This window comes from Agelaius phoeniceus, chromosome W (assembly GCF_051311805.1).
Source record: "Agelaius phoeniceus isolate bAgePho1 chromosome W, bAgePho1.hap1, whole genome shotgun sequence".
Classification (NCBI taxonomy): Eukaryota; Metazoa; Chordata; class Aves; order Passeriformes; family Icteridae; genus Agelaius; species Agelaius phoeniceus.
In genome coordinates this window covers 16,038,641-16,056,136 of record NC_135301.1, presented here as the reverse complement: position 1 = coordinate 16,056,136, position 17,496 = coordinate 16,038,641, and the positions used below count along the sequence as shown (strand labels likewise).

General features: G+C 43.2%; 1 long non-coding RNA gene across 1 annotated transcript in view; it reads right to left on the bottom strand.

Annotated features, from left to right (window-relative positions):
* Positions 1 to 13,249: 13,249 nt before the first annotated feature.
* The window catches only part of LOC129132434 (uncharacterized), a 33,167-nt gene continuing 28,920 nt past the window's right edge, over positions 13,250 to 17,496 (bottom strand). Inside the window, exons 2-3 of the long non-coding RNA XR_008535801.1 lie at positions 14,411 to 14,549; positions 13,250 to 13,537 (exon numbers count right to left, since the gene is read on the bottom strand). This is a non-coding gene — a long non-coding RNA (uncharacterized LOC129132434). The remainder of the gene's footprint in view (positions 13,538 to 14,410; positions 14,550 to 17,496) is intronic.

The following is a 17,496-nucleotide window of genomic DNA, read 5'->3' as shown; positions in this document are numbered from 1 at the left end:
TCCTTATCTCTGTCTTTTGGCTGAAGCAGTTTCTTAGAGCATAGGTTTTTTTGTGAGAACAGGCAGTCAGACCAAACAGCTATGTTTGCAAGCTACAGACTTAATTCAAAGATGTACATGTCACCTAAATCAAAATGGATTTCTACTCTGGAAAATTTCCACTCTGTCTCAGTGTCAGGTTGTATTCTGACTCTGTCAGTGGTTTTTTTTGTTTGTACTATTGCATTTAAAAAAAAAATTCCTAGTCAAGAACTGTTATTCCTATTCCCATATCTTTGCCTGAGAGCCTTTAATTTCAGCACTATAATCATTCAGAGGAACAGAATTTACATTTTCAATTTCAAGGCAGGCTCCTGTCTTCCTTAGCAGATACCTGTGGAAGGGGCTAACAGTGGGCCTGTTAGCTAAAGGAGCGAGAAGAAGCTGAGAAGCAAGAAGAAGCTGATAAGGAACTCTCTCCAAGGCTGTAACCAAGGAGACCGAGAGAAGAAAGATAAGAGAACTTTGCAGCTGGACAAAGTATTTTTAGAAAGTTAGTTGAAGTCACTGTAACTTTTCACCAATAGTGTTATGTTGACTTATTGTGGCCAATGGTTAGGGTAGAAGAAGCATAAACAATTGGAAAGTGTATAAAAGGTCAGCCATGTTCAATAATAAAGAGTTGCCATCTGAGACTGCTTGTGGTCTCTGCTTTGTGTAGTGACTACCTTGACAGCAACATCTGGTGATCACCGACATGATAAGAACATAGTCGGTGGGGGCCCATATGGGGTCCTAGCAATTGGCAACCGTGACCCACTGGGACGTAGTGGGAGAGGCGGGGTTGGTGCAGCTGAGAGTGGCAGGTGGAAGCCACGGGGAGGTCCGGACCTGATTTCCTCCTATCAAGACACCTGGAAGTAGGTGAGCCACCAACTAGTAATAATGGGACATAATCTATCTAAAGAGGAAGAAAATGTTTTGGCTACATGGAAAGTTTTGTTAAGAAATTAGGGAATTAATACTTCAGACTATGCCTTTCGTAGTATATTGCTGTGGGCTAAATCACAGAATTTTGGCACTGATCCCCACACAGCATTTAGTGTTAAGGCATGGAAAAAAGTTGGGGACAGACTGTGGGAAGTCATCCGAACGGGAGATAAAACTGTTGTTGATCTAGCTGTTACTTGGGGATCACTCTTTGAGGCATTAAAGGAATGGAAAACAGAGTGAGAACAAGCAGAGCGGGATGCGGACGAAGAGTTGGGGCTGATAACAGAACCTGATGGGGGGGATGAGGCAGAGGGGGCCTCTGATGGGGAACTTGGTGAATCTATCCTTGAAGAAAGTCCGGGTGCCATGCAAGTTACCTGGCAAGCTGCCAGAGCTTCTGGGCTGGATGCCAAAGCTTCTGGGAAAGCTGCCAAGGCTTCTGGGAAAGCTGCCAAAACTTCTGGGCAACCTGCCATAGCATCTTCTTATCAGACCCCTAAACCTCTTTACCTCACCCCTGCACAGCAGCTCATTATGGTGCCTGTATATACTACACCACTACGCCAGTTAGCTGAAATGTCTTTAGCATAGAGAGAAACCCAGTCATCTGCCCCCCCGCTTCCCTCTGCTCTAGTCCAACCGTCTGCCCCCCCGCTCCCCTCTGAGCTGCTTGAACAATCTGCAGGGTCATATCCTCCGTTACCTGACAGTGACAGCAACAGTGAATCAAGTGATGAGTCGCCCGCAGTAACACCTGAGTTGGGGCAAGGAACTCTGGTCACTTTACCTCCTAAGAGTTCTAGCCTTACTGCCCCATGGACTTTGCCTCCATGTCAAAGTGGAAAGTGTATAAAAGGTCAGCCATGTTCAATAATAAAGAGTTGCCATCTGAGACTGCTTGTGGTCTCTGCTTTGTGTCGTGACCGCCTTGACAGCGACAGATACCTGTGTGAAAAATGCGTATTTTATGATTGGCTTTTGGCAAATATTAAAATGAATATTATATGTGTTATGTTAGAAAGTTATGCTGTATTAATTTTCTTAAGTAGTGTGTTAAATATAGTTTTAGGTTATAACATAATGTTAAAATAGAAACTATGTTTTTCTAAGATACTTTTTTAAAGAAAGGAATGGGGTACTTGCACTGAGATAGCAGCCACAGGACACATAAATCTTTCAGAGAAAAAGAATTTATTGCTCCCTTATCAGAAGAACCTAACTTCTTCCCGCCTCGATCAGCCCTGATGCTGTCAGGATTAAGAGGAAGAAGTTGATACTGACAGAATCCTTGGTTTGAATGGCATTTATGCATCATGTATGAGGTATATGAATATGCAACAGGATATTGCTTTTAAGGGTTAATCCTCTGTTAACGTGGGTCCTTTTTTGGGCTTATTTTGCCCAGAAAGAGGTACCGGGACTGTCCGTAACTCTTTGTTTTTATTGTTTCATAGTGTCCTAATCCTAATTGTCCAAATTATTATTACTCTAATTATATTACTATTTTTATAACCATTTTATTACTATTAAACTTTTAAAATTTTAAAAACAAGTGATTGGCGTTTTTCACACCTGTCTTTTCAACCAGTGGGCTGGGCCTGGACCGCAGCATTTCCAGCACCGGAGGGACTGATAAGAGGCTGAGTAAGCTGAGGAACAACCCACAAAGGGGACTTTCTGAGTTTGTCTTCTCTTTTGGAGCAGCAAGAGGTTTTATTGTTAAATATTTTTCTTTTTTTTTTTTTTTTTTTTTTTTTTTTTTGAGCTGGTGAATGCTTTGCCTGTTAAGTAAACAGTTTTTTGCCACTTTTCTCCAAGGAAATTTTTTCCCGAACCGGTTTTGATATAATATCTCCTCGAGTCAGGTCTTATGAGCTCTCAGAGAAACATATCACACCTGAGATAGCCCAGCTACCTCAGATGGTATGAAATCAGCAGGATGGCTTTGGAGGTAATCTTGGAAACAGAAAAGTTTTATTAAAAGGCAAAATAACAAAGCTCTTTACAGAGAAAAACCAAGCCAGGGGCAAGAGGCTCATGCTCCTGGTAAAAACACCCCACAAAAGCAATTACTTCCATTGTTCTCTTCTTTTTCTAGTGAATTGCTTAGATGGGACCTTTTGGCTTCTGTTCAATTGGATATCCTTAGGTTTGAGGAGAAGTCCCCAAGGTCCTATGAGGTGTCTTTTTACCAAATTGAGGAGAGAAACTTCTGGGCTTATTTCTTTTTTAAGGAGACAAAGGATAATTAGGTCACTCTGTCAACAGGGGGCACATTCTTACACGGTTGGGGGAGGGGCCACTTGAACTTGCTTTGTAGAGGAACCCCTTTAGGGGTTCTCTCCCAAATTTGCCCTAAACCAAGAGGAATACAATTGTTAGAGCCCAAGGTGTGGCTCGAAAAGTGGAAAAAACCTGTGCTGATTGCATTTTGGTTGAGCTTACTCTGTAGTAGGATAAAGCAGTCAGTACCCATGTTGCTTGTATTCATAATGTCTCTTGGGGTGGAGGCTTGCATGTGTTTCTAGTTCCTAGGCTTTTTTTTAGGTTTTAATACCTTTCTGGTCCCTAGGATTTTTTTAGGTTTTAATATCTTTCTAGTCCCTAGGATTATTTTCTTATCCAGAAATAGCTCCGGTATTGTCCCTAATATATAGTTTTTACAGTAGAGGGGCACGGATTAGAATAGCTATTGTGCTGGCCTTGGCAATAATAATTTATAGGGAGTTTACAAAGGTAGTGGAGTTTGTTCAAGATATGTATGGTTTATGGTTTCTTCGTCCTACTCTGCGTCCCAGTTCCAGTAGCATATTTTGGGGGTTCATTAGTAATTGCACCCAGTTTGTTAGCAGAGGAGAAGGGGATGAGTCTTTTCAGCCTTTCCTTTCCTTCTTATTTGAATCTGTTAAGTCACTTTTTGAGAATGTTTAGTTTCCCCTGGATGCCAAAGATACCACCTTCCTGGTATTTTATCTGGTAGGCTTCCTCTATATGGTTTGCAGCTTGTCTAGAATGAGGGCTGAGATGTCCAGAGGAGCTGATGAGACCCCTGACCCAGGAGTAGGCCCAAGCATGGAAAATCCTGAGTAGTGTGGGGAATGGGAGAAAATGTTCCAAACCCTGAAGGAATTTTCTGATCCTCTAGACTGGGATTTTCCACATGAACAAATTCAGAACACAGCTGAGGTGGGGAAATACCTGAAAGAGAAGTACCATGATGACTCTAAGGAGAAAAAGATCATTGCAAAAATCTTGGTCCTGGCTGATGCTTATTGCACACTACAGGATACTGAGGAGCAGCAGATAGAGGCAGGGGGGTAGGGAGATGAATCAGCAGCTACCCCAGTCATTCAGGCTGCAACAGATACCCCAGTCATTCAAGTTGCATCTAAACCAGACAGTGAGACTAATCCTGCAACTAAACCAGACAGTGAGCCTCAACTAATGGCTGTTGCTCCTATCACAACAGATGGAAAGCAAACATTTAAAACTGATTGGCCAGTAGACGATGATGATGATGATGATGATGATGATGATGATGATGATGATGATGATGATGATGATTCAGGAGAAGGACCCTCAAAACCAAAAACTGACCAAAAATCAGAAGTCACTATTGAGTCCTTTTCCCTGAAGGACCTTTGTGGTCTAAGAAAGGATTACACTTGATGACCTGATGAATCTATAGTTAGTTAGTTAGTCTGTCTTTGGGATGCTACAAGGGAGGCTACAGTTCTGGATAGTACTGAAGCAAGACATTTTGGATCCCTGTCACATGATCCTGTCATCGACCAAAGAATGATGAGGGGGACTGACCCTCACAGTCTTTGGGCATGGGTCGTGGGAAGTGTCACAAAGATATCTGTGTGCAGACGATCTATATATGCAACAAACCCAGTGGAAGACCATAGAACAAGGGATTCAATGCTTGCGAGAAATGACAATGAGAGATTGTCTTCTCAGATGACCTAGACACTGTAAATCCAGACTTGGTACCATGTACATCTGTGATGTGGTGAAAACTTGTATCACTTGGGCCACAAGAATATGCTTCTGCTTTAGCAATAATGAAGTGGGAGGACAGGGAATATAGCATGCTTGATATGGCCAAGAAAGTCTGAGCATATACAGATGCTGCGCATGGCCCAGCACATGCCAGAATCGCAGCTGTGGAAACACATCTGCAGAAATTAGAAGATAAGATAGAAGAAAATCGTAAAAAACTCAGGGAGGAGATTAAATAGGACCTTCTCCAAAATTCAACAATACAGATCAGAGGTTCTAGTACCAAATATAGACATCCCCCAGATGGGGAGAGAACAAACGCTCTACAAGCTGAGCTGTGGTTCTTCCTATGTGGTAATGGAGAAAACATGAGGAGATGGGATAGAAAACCTACTACTGCTCTGACACAGCAAGTGCTTAAATTTAAGGACAACCAGACTCAGAGAGGAAGTTCCACCAAAAAGGAAGCAACTGCAATAAGCCGTAGCCGAACTACCAGGTATGATGATGATGACACCATATCCAATCCCCTTGAAGGAACCTCCAAGACATATATCCAGGGAAGGAAGGATAACCAGGATTAGAGGGGCCCTGCCACTAGCCAGGTAGAGGCTAGGGAAAACTGTGTTTTTTTGACTGTGTAGATTCATTAGCCTGGCACATCAGAACCACAAAAATATGAGACCTTGGTTGACACTGGTGCTCAGTGCACATTAATCCTATCAAAACATGTGGGGGCAGAATCCATTTCTATTGCTGGTGTAACAGGGGCATCACAGGATTTAACTTTGGTGGAAGCTGAGGTGACCCTGACTGGAAATGTTTGGAAGAAACACCCTATTGTAACTAGCCCAGAGGCCCCATGCATTTTGGGCATAGGCTTCCTCCGAAGTGGGTATTTCAAAAACCCAAAGAGACTCAAGTGGGTGTTTGGGATAGCTGCTGTAGAGACAGAGGACATCAAACAACTGAACACCTTGCCTAGACTATCAGAGAACCCATCTGCAGTAGGAGTCCTGAAGGTGGAAGAGCAATGAGTACCAATTATCACCTTGGCAGTGCACCACCAACAATACAGAACAACTCAAGATGCCATGATTCCCATCTACAAAATGATCCATGTGTTTGAGAACCAAGATGTGGTCAGCAAAACCCACTCACCCTTCAACAGCTCCATTTGGTTTGTGCAGAAATCTGAAGGAGAATGGAGATTCATTATAGACTATTGTACCTTAAATGAAGTGACTCCACCATTGAGTGCTACTGTGCCAGACGTGTTAGAGCTCCAGTACGAGCTGGAGTCCAAGACAACAGTGATATACCACTACTGACATTACCAGTACATTTTTCTCTATTCCTTTAGCAGCAAAATGCAGGCCTCCATTTGCCTTCATGTGGAGGGGTGTGCAGTACACCTAGAACTGACTACCCCAGGGGTGGAAACACAGTCCAACCATCCACCATGGACTAATCCAGACTACACTAAAAAAGAGTAAGGCTCCAGAACATCTGCAGTACATTGATGGCATCATTGTGTGGGGGAACACAGCAGCAGAAGTGTTTGATAAAAGAGAGAAAATCATCCAGATTCTCCTGAAAACTGATTTCACCATCAAGAAGAACAAAGTTAAGGGACCTACTAGAGAAATCCAATTCCTGGGAGTAAAGTCGCAAGACGGACAGCATCAGATTCCCACCAATGTCATCAACAAGATCACAACAATATCTCCACCAACAAACAAGAAGGAAACACAAGCATTCCTAGGCAGCATAAGCTTTTAGAGAATACATATTCCTGAATACAACCAGATTATGAATCCTCTCTACCTGATCACCTGCAAGAAAAACTCTTTCCAGTGGGGCCCTAAACAACAACAAGCCTTTGCCCAGATTAAACAGGAAATTGCCTATACAGTAACCTTTGACCCAATCAGGACAGGACCAGATGTGAAGAACATACTCTACTCTGCAGCCAGGAGCCATAGTCTGTCCTAAAACCTTTGACAGATGGTACCTGGTGAGACTCAAGTCCAACCACTAGGATTTTGGAGTCTAAACTACAGAGGGTCTGAAACCAACTACACTCCAACAGAGAAGGAAATTTTAGCAACCTATGAACGAGTCCAAGATGCCTCAGAAGTGATCGACACTGAAACACAACTCCTCTTGGCACCCCAACTACCAGTGCTAGGGTGGATATTCAAAACAAAGGTTCCCTCTACCCACCGTACCACCAATGCCACATAGAACAAATAGATCACCCTCATCACACAGTGCACCCATATAAGAATACTGAATAGCCCTGGGATTTTGGAGATAATTACAAATTAACCTAAAAGTGAAAAGTTTAGTCTCACTAACAAAGGGGAACAAAAAGTGACATGTGCTGAAGAAGCTCCATCATACAACCAACTAGCAACAGAAGAAACACGTTACACTCTTTTTACTAGTAGTTCTTACCACATTGTAGAAATGAAACAAAAGTAGAAATCAGCCATATAAAACCCCACACAACAGGTTACAGAAACTACTGAAAGAAAAGGTAGATCAAACCAACTAACTAGACCCAAAGCTATTCACCAGGTCCTAAACATTACCGAAAGAGAGAACTGACCAAAGCTCTACATCTACACTGATTCATGGATAATAATCAATACCCTGTGGGGATGGTTGGAGAAGTGGAAAAATGCTAATTGACAGCCTAGAGGAAAACCAATTTGGGCTACTGATAAGTGGAAAGACATCACTATCAGGGTAGAGAAGCTACCTATGAAAGTTCACCATATAGATGCCCATGACCCCAAGAGTAGAACCAATGAAGCACACCAAAACAGTCAACAAGTTGATCAGACTACAAAAATAGAGGTGTCAAAGATAGAATTAAATTGACAACACAAGAAAGAGTTATTCCTACCTAGATAGGCTCATGATACCTCAAATCATCAAGGTGGAAATACCACCATAAGTGAGCACAAGACCGAGAGGTGGATCTAACCATAGACAATATTTCTCAGATTATCCATGACTGTGAGACGTATACCACCATCAAGCAAGCCAAGTGGGTGAAACCCCTATGGTATAGTAGGTGGTGGTCCAAATATAAGTATGGGGAAGCCCAGCAGATTGATTACAGCACATTACCCCAAACACACCAAAGTAAGCACTATGTGCTCACAACAGTAGAAACCATCACAAGATCATGAGAGACCTACCCTATACCTCACACTACGGCTTGTAACACCATCCTAAGCCTTAAAAAGCAAGTCCTTTGGAGGCATGGTACCCCTGAAAAGATTGAGTCAAACAATGGAATTAATTTCAAGAACAACCTTATCAACACCTGGACTAGGGAACATGGCATTGAGTGGGTGTACCATATCCCCTACCATACATCAACTACAAGTAAAGTGGAGAAATACAATAGACTTAAAAACCACATTGGAAGCATTGGGTGGGGGATCTTTCAAAAATTGAGAGCAACATCTAGCAAAGACCACTGGATTAATTAACACCCAAGGTTCTACCAACCAAGCAGACCCTGCCCAGTCATACAATAAACAAAAACAAAGTCCCAATAATACATATCAGAGGTTTGTTAAGGAAAACAATTTAAATTGATTCCACCTCGAGTACAAACAAACCCATTTGTGGGATTGTCTTTACTCCAAGACCAGGTTACACATAGTAGATAACACAGAAAGATAGAACAACACGATATGTACCTCAGGGAGATCTGATTATTGGGTGAGAACTATGTATAAATATCACTATTTACTAAATGTTACTACTATTGTCTATATATAGCTGTATATTGTATGTATAATGTATGTGTTTGTAAAGTTAAAATATATATTAGTTTTAGTAGTAAGATAACAATATGGGGAAAAAAATTGTATTTGTTCTGGTTTAGGGTAAATTTGGGAGACAACTTCTGAAGGGGTTCTTTTAGAAAGCAGATTCAACTGGCCCCTCCTCGAATCGGTTCAGGAAAATATTTCTTTGGAGAAAAGTAGAACAAATCTGTTTATTTAATAGGCAAAGTATTCACTAGTACAAAAAAAAAAAAAAAAGAACAATAATTAACAATAAAATCTCTTGTTGCTTTAAAAGAGATGATAAACTACAAAAGTCTGCTTTGTGGGTTGTAGTTTAGCTTACTTAGTCTCTTATCAGTCCCTCCGGTGCTGGAAATGTTGTGGTCCAGGCCTGGCCCGGTGGGCCACAGGTGTGAGCTGCCAGTGCTCTTCTGGGTGTTTAGTCTAGAGCAGGTTTTAACAGGTCCATAGAAAAAGAAAAAACACAGTCCAGGGAATTTCTCTGCTTCAGTTAGTTAAAAATTTACTAAAAGTGAAGGAGAGCTCTGTCCTGCCATCTGTTCGTCTGTTCACAGACAACATAGTCCAGGAGCAGGAATGTGGAGGAGTGAGTGAGTTTCTGAAAATAGTGTGCTTCTTCTTTCTCTCCCCTTCGCTCTCAGAACTAATTTTAAAGGTGTAAAACTAATTTCTGGGTTAAACAGATGAATGGGGATATGAGTATTAGAAAGTCACCCTAGGACATTCCACCATATTCATACAATAATCCCATCCTTCTAATTCCTTTTTTAAATTAATTCTGTATATATGTTGTAGATTATCAGAATAAACAATGTGGTATTCAGATTGAATTAGACTGTATTAAAAAATGTGTAATTTTTGCTTGATTGTATTTGTGGTTTTTTATATTGTAATTGGAAAAGATGTTTTAGGCAACTGTCCTTATCACACAAGGTCATTGGTACACACAAGAAGAGGAATCCTCAAACATAGCCTGGGAAAAGATAAAAGTATTAATGCCTATGTGGAATCTAGTGAACCAAGGGGTGTCTCCCTCCCATGCTCATCAGCAGAAGGATTTAAATTTGCTATGATTAATCTAAACCTGTCTAGCATTTTAGTTAAGGCACTTAACCAGTGTGCTGATTTTGCATTAATTGATATTTGGGGAGGAGGGAAGAAGCCACCCACGGAAATGAGTTTTCTGAGAGGAGCTGCCGAGAACTTCCTCTGTGCTTAACAACACCAATCAGTGACTAGTTTTGAAGACTGACACCTTGTTAAACCACTAGAAAGCTAAATCCCCCTCTGTGAACATACATACAAAAATGAAAAAACCCCACGAATTTTCTCTTTTCCTTCCGGCTAGGAAACAGGTAACAAGGCCAGTCTGGCCCTCGTCTTGGCCGGGTGGGCCATGCCATGGGGCTGGGTACCTTCCCAGGAAGCCTGCCGGGCCCCGTCCCGGCCGGGCCGAGCCCCCAGCAGCTGGAGGGCAGGGGGAGGGGAGGCCGTCGGCCGCTGAGTCCTAGCCTGGCTGCTGAGATCCTAGCCCTCCCCCCAGCACGACCATTGAAAGAAACCTGGAGGCAACCCTGCAGCCCGCACAGAAACCAGCCCCATGGCCGATCCTGACACAGCCTTCAGCGCATCTGCTAAAGAAACCTCCATGTAAAACAGCTTGGGCTGTCAGGGATCACGTGATCATCTGCAGGTCCTGGGTGAGCTATTAACTCTTTCAGTGCACAGATGAGACCTACAGACATCAATCCTCTCTTGAGTGAGAGAAAAGGACAGAGTGAAGACACGCAGAGGACAACACAGAGACACCAAAGTCAGTAAGGAGTCAAATCCCAGATGGAAGGCGAATGAGGAGATGCCTTAATTTTAGGCTGAAAATTCTTTTGTAAGCCATGGTGATAGACTATGATACACTGAAATATCCCTATAACTCATTGAAAATATGGGGGGATGGATTGTTCAAAACTGTGCTGAAGCAGGCAAATGTTGAAATAGCTGTGATTCAATGGGAAGCTTAAACAGAGAAAGATAAGAGTGATGAAGATCCTTTGCCCCCAGGGAAAGAAGAAGACTTCTATTCCCAGAGATGAAGATGATCTCAAAGACAGATGAAGAGAACATTTGCTTTTGAACAACTCATCCTTAAAATAGTACCCCATAAGTTGACATGACCCATAAAAGCAGCTGTGGGAAGACTGCCAAAGATGGGAGGGGCTTCATGAATGCAGATTCCTGGGCATCTGTTATTCATGGAAATTGAAACCACAACAGAACTGTTTTCTTGTGGAGAAGTCTCCATGGAATGTCAAAAAAGACTCCTCTCCCTAAATGAACTGAAGAAAGACTCTGAACTGAAAAAGTGGTCAACTGATGGAAAATTTAAGGTTATGTCTCTTTACATTGTCAGTGGGAAAGAAAAGGAGGGTGTTGGGGAGAGGAAATGTTCTGGAGGTTTTATTCTGATTCTTATAATTCTTTTTTCCTTTTAGCTACTGTTAGTTTTCTTTATACACTTGTCCTAGGGTGACGTTATGATGCTTGTATCCCCATTTGTGTGTTCTGTTTATGCTGGATATTATGTTCTGTGCCTTCAAGACTGGCTCTCAAGAGTGAATGTTTTGTTTTGGTTTTGCTGTCAGCCGCTCCCCCACGGCTGGCGGGACACACAGACGGGGCAGTACATAGTGCTGCTTTTGCTTTTTGCTTTGCTTTTTGCTTTGTTCTTGCTCTTGCTTTTGCTTTGTTCTTGCTTTGCTCTTGCTTTTTGCTTCTGCTCATTAGTTAGTTTAGGTAAGCAGTCCAAATTTTTCCCTGGACTGTTTCTTTCCCTTTTTGGAACTACTCGAACCTGCTCCGGACTGGGACCTGGGAAACACCAAGAGTTTGCACCCTGTGGCCTGCAGCAGCTACTCCCAGCGCCGGAGGGACTGATAACAGAGCGGCCACTCCCAGGAGAGACTTTCTGAATTTGTCATCTTTTTCAGAGCAGTGAAAGAGTGGTGTCATCCGGTATTGTTCATTTTGTGTGCTGGGGGGTGCTTTGCCTGTTAAATAAACAGGTTCTTTCCACTACTCTCCAAGGAATCCTTCCCGAACCAGTTGGGGGGAGAGGTCGTGTGGGTTTGCTTTCTGGAGGGGCCCCCTTTGGAGGTTTTCTCCCAAATTTGTCACGAACCAGGACAAGTTTTGAGCCTGCTTTGCCTTCCTCCTAATCCTATCTCATAGCAGGAAATGAGTAAGTATATTCTAGTGGGTGGACTGGTGTTTAGCCAGCGATAGACCCACTTCATTAACTGGCGCATTGGCTGGGACATATCAAATTGGTGAACCGAAACCACTACACCAGACTAAAGGGAATAACCATGTGTGGGAAAGCTGTCTTGGTTTGAGAGACAGGTGTCTGCCAAGGAAGGTGGGAACCTCCCTTGGAATGAAGAATATGACCCTCTTCCCTCCAAATTATTATAACTTTGAAATTAAGGGGCTTTCAGGCAAAGATATGGGAAAAGGAATAACAGTTCTTTACTAGAATATATATATATATATAAAACAAGGCAAACAAACAACAACAGCAGCAACAACAAACAGAAAAAAAAGAGACCCAATGTCCTAGGGTGACATTATGATGTTTGTATCCCCAATCGTCTGTTCTGTTTATGCTGGATGTTATATTCTGTGCCTTCAAAACTGGCTCAGACATTGAAGGCGGGGAGAAGAAGAAGCACAGAGTTTCATTATCAGCTGCACTCTCCCCCACAGTCTGCTGGAATACAGAACTTCACTGTTGTCTGGGCACGGACAGGGCAGAAGAGAGTGCTCCTTTTGCTGTTTTAGTTAGTTTAGCTAGCTGAAGCAGTCTGAGTTTTCCCTGGACTGTTTTTTCTTTCCCTTTTCTTGAAACTGTTCAAACCTGCTCCAGACTGGGACCCGGGGAAACACCGAGAGCCTGCACTTTGTAGCCTGCCGGGGCCTAGTCTGGGCAGTGGCTTTTTCCCAGTGCCGGAGGGACTAATAACAGAGCAACCACTCCCAGGAGAGACTTTCTGAATTTGTCATTCTTTCAGAGAGACAAATGAGTTTTGTCATGCGGTATTGTTCATTTTTTGTGCTGGGGAGTGCTTTGTCTGTTAAATAAACAGGTTTTCTTCTACTTGTCTCCGAGGAAACTCTTCCTGAACCAGTTGGGGGGAGGGGCCATGTGGGTTTGCTTTCAGGGGGGCCCCTTTTGGAGGTTTTCTCCTAAATTTGCCCTATACCAGGACACTCAAAAACAGCCATCTCTCAGCTGTCAAGCACTTTCCCCTTCAGTGTAGTTATGGGTCACAGCTGCACTGGTGCTGTTAGCTCTCAGCCAAGCAGGGCAGGCGCGATGATTCCCCCACAGATGCAGGGGTGATGCCTTGTGAAGGTTGACCTAGAACAGAGACTAGACGGAGTTAAAGAATAAAGTAGGTATTTATTAAAATGCCTCAATGGACACACATTGGGCAGTACAAGAGCCCAGCCAGGGCTACACCCAAGATGAACCCTAAATGGTCACAAAATGGACAACTGGTCATGAGATCTCCCACATTTATAAATTCTGGTTTATTAGCATATTAGAGTTAATTGTCCAATTATAGCTTTAGGTTATGAAGTCCCATTCTTCTTGTTTTTCTCTCTTCATTCCGCTGTTGTTTATGCTCTTGGGCCTGAGATTTGGATTGGTTGTTCTTGGTCCCCAGCTAGAAAAGGAATTGTTTTGTCAACCTACTCTGTGAAGAGAGCTTACTATCCCTTAATATGAAACTCAGAACTACACACTAAAGCAGTACAGAATCTGAAAAATATAAAAGCTAAAACCCGAGGGGCGCTGTGGCATGAGCTCAGCCACCTCTCTCCATATGGGTAATGGCGACTCAGCCGGTGGGAGAGAAGAGGATAAGGTCAGAACATATGAGGGAAAACAACATGGAGACACCAAGGTCAGTGAAGAAGGAGGGGGAGGAGGTGCTCCAGGTGCCAAAGGCAAGATTCCTCTGCAGGCCATGGTGAAGACCATGGTGAAGCAGGCTGTCCCCTGCCACTCATGGGGATCCATGAGGGATGCAGTGATCCACCTGCAGTCCGTAGGGGAGGTGCCCACGCCAGAGCAGGTGGATGCCTGGAGGAGGGTGTGATCCAGTGGGAGACCCAGTGGAGAAAGAGGGCCCTTGTTCCCAGGATGGAGCAGCCTGTCCTTGGAGGACTGCACCCTGTGGAAGAGTGACCCACACCACAGCAGTTTTGGGAGGACTGCTGCTTGTGGGAGTGGACCCATGCTGGAAAAGTTCACAGAGAACTGTCTCCCATGGGAGGGATCCCATGGTGCAGCAGGGGAAGGACTTCTTGCCCTGAACAGAAGAAAACCTTGGGTGATGAACTGACCAAATCCCCATACCCTGTCTCCCTGTGCTGTTGGTGGGAAGGAGGGAGTAGTTGGGGGGAAAAAAAAGTGGTTTTAAGGGCTTATTTACTTCTCATTATCCTCCTCTGACTCTGATATTTAGTAATAAATTCACTTTGTACCTCTAAGCTGAGCCTGTTTTGCCCTTTTAGTGTTTTCTCCCAGTCCTCACCTCAACTCATGAAGCCGTTGTTGATTTTTTTTCTCTCCTCTGCCCAGCTGTGGCAGGGGAGGGTGAGTGAGTGGCTTTCATGGGTACCTGGTGTTTGGCCAGTGTCAAACCACAACAGCAACAAATGGGAAAAAATTCCCTGAGAGAAAGAAAAGAAAGGAAAAAAAAAAATTAACTTCCAATAAGAGCCCAATAAATGCTACTTCCAAATGACACTGAATGGGACAAATTGTTTGTAATCTAATGGAGGGCTATAGTCATGGACCAGGTCAGATAAATTTTAACTGGGCATAATACAGGTTTCGTTTAGGCTGTTCTAGCACTGATTGGTGATATCCACCATTATCATTGTTGAGATGGACACGACTTGACACTACAAGGTTCATGTGGCAACAGCAAACTTTATTGTCCAGAACTCACATTTATAAGGTTTTCAAAAATTGCGCAAACTCGATCCCAATTGGCTAGAAACTTGCTATCACCCAGTTCACTGACCAATAGCTGCCTGCATATGTGCTCGCCAAAGATTGGCTGGCATCCGTTCCCTGCAGCCAAGTTCCTCTGCCCCTCAGTACCCTCTTCCCCAAAGATGTCTACTTCCTTTCTTCCATGGGTGTAGGCTGATCAAGTCAAGGTCAGGGTTACTTGTGTCTGTGAGGCTTTCAGGCCAGCTTTTAGCTGTCACACACCATTAGAATGTATTTTGAAATAGACTACAGTCTACCATGGGATCCATGAGAGTGCATTCAGATCCCCTCCAAAAAAGGAAAAAATTACACAAATCTCAGCCATATATCCCATGTGGCACCTTGCTTGTGGAGATTAATGGAAATTGACCCTGTGTCTCCATTTGGAGAAAATTTAAAAGAGCACACTGTGGAATGAGTCATCTTCTCTAAAGGGTTCCAATAATCCCTTTCCACCAATAGGAAGTGAATACTAATAGATGAAAGTAAAAAAAAAAACTACAGCAGTTTATTAACAAACAGAATGACCAGAAGGCAAAAAAAAAAGAGTAAATAACTGCTAGATATAAACTGTCAGACCTCACCTCCCCACACATTGGAATGAAGATTCAAAATGTCGGAGGAACACCTGCTCACAACATGCGGTACAAGATGGCGCCAGCTTCCCTCTCAGGCAAAACAGGAGCTTCATGGAGCAGTTGCAGTAGCAGATGAAAGCCCAGTGGCTTGTCTGGCATTGACATCCTCCCCATGGCAGAGCTCAGTGGAATAGTCATGGCATGTAAAACAGTTGGGATGGAGTCCCTAGGTGTGTTTTCTCTCCGGCTCAGCTCGCAGAGGCTTGGGTTGGAGAAGGGCCAGTCTGCTCCTGCCGGCATGATGTTCCTGGTCTTTGACAAGGAACTGTTCAGTTTGCCTCAAGGCAGTCCAAAGATCACTACTGCAGCTTCTCCAAGCCAAGGAATGGTAATACTTTTTGCCTGGGCCAAAAATAAAAGGCAAGCCAGCCAAGCAAATAACCGTGCCAAAAAGAGTTGTGAAAAATCTGTGCAGGGAGGCTTTAAAAATGCCTACACAGAAAGCAGAGACTCATCCCCCTGGCCTCACACTCATCCAGCCCCAGGCTCCCGGGTCTTAAAGATACAATAGCCATTTTGGGGCCACTTGTAAGAGCCAAAATGAGGGATGCGGGACTCCAGGCGGCTCTCCAAAATGCAGTTTATTTCATCCAAGAGGTTACAGCAGTTCAGGGATGTGGGCGACAGAGCCTGTGCCTACAGCTGTCAGCTCCAGCTGCAACCAGGCCTGGAGACCCTTTGGTTTTGGTTACAATGTATTATATACTTCTTCGCTTAGCATCTTCATACAGTAGAACCAATCTATACCTTAAGTATTATCTATAGCCTATGATAACTACTATAATTACCATATTCATGTTACTATTCTCCAATCACTAAAAGTTAGTACATTACAGTTTAAGCTAGAAGTTGTTTTTCAGTTTTCTTGCAGTGGAAAATTCTGAGACCTTTTTTTTACTTGCAACTTTGCTGACTTGTTTGCCTGTGCTATCTTTCTGCTTGGTAAAAACATCTTCTTGTTTGAGGTGGGTTTATCCTTTGCTCTAAGTCATAAAAACCCCTTCTAACTAACATACCCTTTGCCTCCTTGGTTAGCCAGTAAGACTGGCTCAGCAATTCTTTTCTTCTATATCAAAACTCGCCTCCATCTCTATTCCTTCATCAGACTCTACATTTAAAAATCTTTCTGCTAAGCATACATATCTGTGAGACTTTGTCAAACTTTCATCCTTCCCAACAGGGCACAAAGCAGAGGATCATGGAATACACTAACATAATAATTCATTCCAATTATACCCTGACAATAAGGACATGAGGGAAGTAGAAATATAAGACCTGATTCATGGGTTTTAAACTGCTCCACAGGTGAGGGAGTGTTGTAGCTTAACCCCAGCCAGCAACCAAGCACCATGTAGCTGCTTGGTCACTCCCCTGTAGGTACACAGTTTGTGGTAATTGGGAGTGGGGTTGTGGCCAAGCCTCATCCTTAATGGGCTACAACTGTGAAAAGCAGGTGAACAGTATTGAAAGCAATGAGACATGGAGTGCCAAGGGGTACTGACCAATCACAAAAGGGAACAGAAGGCATACAGGTGCTATGCATGAATGATGAGGGGTATAAAAGGTTGGGCTAAAGAACAAGAGGGGCTGACACTTGAAGCCTTTTGAAGTGATATGGAGTTACTCTGTATGGGTTGAAGCTTTCTGAAATTGTATGATGATACTCTGCATATCATCGCCATCTCAACTGTGACATATGCTGCGACACTCTCCCATCTGTATGATTGGTCTCCCCAATCCAAAGACTAAAATCTAGAAAACTTGTGGGTTGAGATAAAGATAGTTTAATAGTTAAACCAAAAGCTGCATACACAAGCAAAGCAAAACAAGGAATCGATTCACTGTTTCCCATGGGCAAGCAGGTGTTCAGCCATCTCCAGGAGAGCAGGGCCCCATTGATAGTATAGGGATAAAATGTTTCTAAAATCATGGTATATTCAGGGGAGTTAGAAAGAAAGTTAGGCTTAGTAGGCCCTGGGAA